The 2,734-nt window shown below is 36.8% G+C and overlaps 1 pseudogene; it reads right to left on the bottom strand.

The window, feature by feature from the left end:
- Nucleotides 1–723: 723 nt before the first annotated feature.
- Nucleotides 724–841, bottom strand: LOC115220813 (annotated as a pseudogene).
- Between the last annotated feature and the right edge of the window lie 1,893 nt (nucleotides 842–2,734).

Raw genomic sequence — 2,734 nt, 5'->3', positions numbered from 1 at the left:
GTTTCGACATTATTACATTTTTATTAATCCAACTCTCTGGTACTGGAACATTTTTTCGTTTAGAGATTTATTATTGCTTTCGAACGGTTTTTCTACATCAGTAAATGTGTTTACTGTGAAAATCCTTAATATATAGCCTGTACAGGGAGTTATTCGTCGGAGAGCGGTGCTTACCATGCGTTCATAATAGGCAAATACCTTGAAACCTGGTCCGTATGTAGCATCCGCTTCTTCGGGGAATGATCTCCCTTTGCAGGCTAGAGGACAACGAAATGGTGTCAGCCCTCCTGGTGACGTTGATGATCGCCTGGGGCTAAATGCATCAGTAACACCCCACCACCCTGCCCTGTCCATAGCCACATTCAGATGGCTGATGCCCCTTATGTTGTGAAATTTATAGTTGTTCTGGAGGAATTTGTACACAGACTACTAAGATTCAGGGCGAATACTATTAAGCAGAGTATTTGGCGCCTCTAACCATTCTGCTAATATATTTCTCTACTACCCACAAGGGGCTAAACACAAGGACAGACAAACGGATTAAGTCAATTACATCGACCCCAGTGCGTAACTGGTACTTAATTTATCGACTCAGAAAGTATAAAGGCAAAGTCGACCTCGGCGGAATTTGAACTCAAAACGTTACGGCAGACGAAATACGGCTGCGCATTTCGCCCAGCGTGCTAACGTTTCTGCCAGCTTGCCGCCTACAACAATGTGTGACACTTACAGCGCCTAGGTTTCCCAAGCGGTCACCCACGAAGTACTAAATAGGCTCGACGTTCCCTAACTTCGGTGATTGGATGAGAACCGGTGCTTTCAACGTGATACGGCCGTAAGCCCATTTTGCTAATACACCACCTCACAACAAAATTTGCTACTAAAATTTTACTGTATGAATAAAAGTTAACTATTACAGTAGGCTAACGATAATTTGCCATTTTCGAGGCATTTTTCTCTGAAAAATTAACAGACGCCTGCCACGTAGATCGTTGACAAATTCTGCTCCAATCGAACTCGGTCACAAGTAATATTTCTTGTGACCGAGATATCGATGCATTGTGATGTATAAAATTTCAAAAGAAATCTAATCTACATTAGAATGTGAATGCTATTTTTCATCCATTTCTTTCCTTGCATTATAATTCGGTACTAAAGGGTTATTTGCAAAATAATACAGTGCCACAAAAAACGCAAGACAAATGATAAATTGTTTGCTTCAGAGTAGGTTTGAGTAAATTTGAATATAAATGATATACAAAAGTTTCCGATAGTCTTTGTTACTCACTGTCCTCTATTTTAATGAAATCTAGATGTAACTAACGTAGTTTTTTATTCAAATTTATCTGAAAATTGAAATATGAAAGTAAGAATGAACTTGTTTTATTAAACTTGTTTAATTAAAAATCTTAACATCGCATTTTTATAACGCCCAATTTTCTGTTCAATTCTATCTCATACATCTTATAATGGATCACCAGAAACAGCTTCAACATGAGATAATAAATGCATAAGCATTCATTGATAATTTCGAGTCTCTTCGGCTCCTTATGGCAAAAATTGTAAAAGAGTGATAGAACTTTTAAAATATCGTAGGATAGCGTGGATCTTGCTTTTGTTTCATACTCACCTAAGCTCGAATATCCATTTTACTCTTCTAAGATAAATATTTGCTGATATAGTACTATACACAAGCTTTTGTTGTTTATACAGCTTCTTGGTATTGCGAAATCATTTGAAACAACGAGACCAGTTTTATTAATTTAACAAAATTGTCTAAGAGCTGGACTGGAATCTATCTCAACATCGCTACGCCATTATCGAACCCCTCTGCTAGCACTTCGACCGAGCTTCATTTAGGCATCTTTCGTCATTTATTTCTGTCCCCTTTGTGTTTGTCAATCTTCTAATTTCACTCTTCCATTAACCATCCGACTCTCTGCTGGGGTAAGAGCATAAAACTCAAACAATATTTGTGATTATAAAACGCCTTTCAACAACCTTCCTTCTCAATTCCTCCAAGAACAGTTTTCGTGTATTTTGAGACATATAATGTTGAACAACCTTTAATATTTTCACATTTTAAGGCTCATATCGAACATATACATTTTGCGAACCGTTTTTCATTTTCATAATGTTTATAATCGCATAACATTATGATCCTATCTATGCATTATGTATCACAACAAAGGCTTACGATTTTTATAGAAAGTTTTATAGAGCATTTTATAAAATCAAGCCGGCATTTATGTGCATAAGTGCAAAATATCTGTGATGTTTTGTACGTCGAAAACTTTACACAAAAAATGTGTAAGACTGAAAGAGGACATGAAAACCCAACTGTGCATTAACACAAAGAAATTGTAATTTATAATCTATTAGTTTTAGTTTTAATTCCAAACGCCAAGCAGTGAACAAGCATAGAATTGATCAAAACTCTCCGATCCCCTTCATAGTGTTTTTTCCATTTTCGCCTGTTATATGCATTTCGCATTTCTTACTGCACTTCCATAGATAACAAGATACCTTGCTTTGCATATCTCTCTCTATATAAACGGCAGTTTGTCTGTGCGTTTTCTGTGTGTCCGTTTTCTCGTACCCTCACTCTGACCACGGCTTTCAACCGATTCTGATGAAACTTGACACACACATAGCCCAATGTCATAATTCAAAACTAACGCAGCGAAAATTTTGAAAAGTTCCCCCAGTTCTGAAAAAAATCGATAAATTCGAC

Source organism: Octopus sinensis, linkage group LG1 (assembly GCF_006345805.1).
Source record: "Octopus sinensis linkage group LG1, ASM634580v1, whole genome shotgun sequence".
In the NCBI taxonomy this organism is placed as follows: Eukaryota; Metazoa; Mollusca; class Cephalopoda; order Octopoda; family Octopodidae; genus Octopus; species Octopus sinensis.
This window is presented reverse-complemented; position numbering and strand designations above follow the sequence as displayed.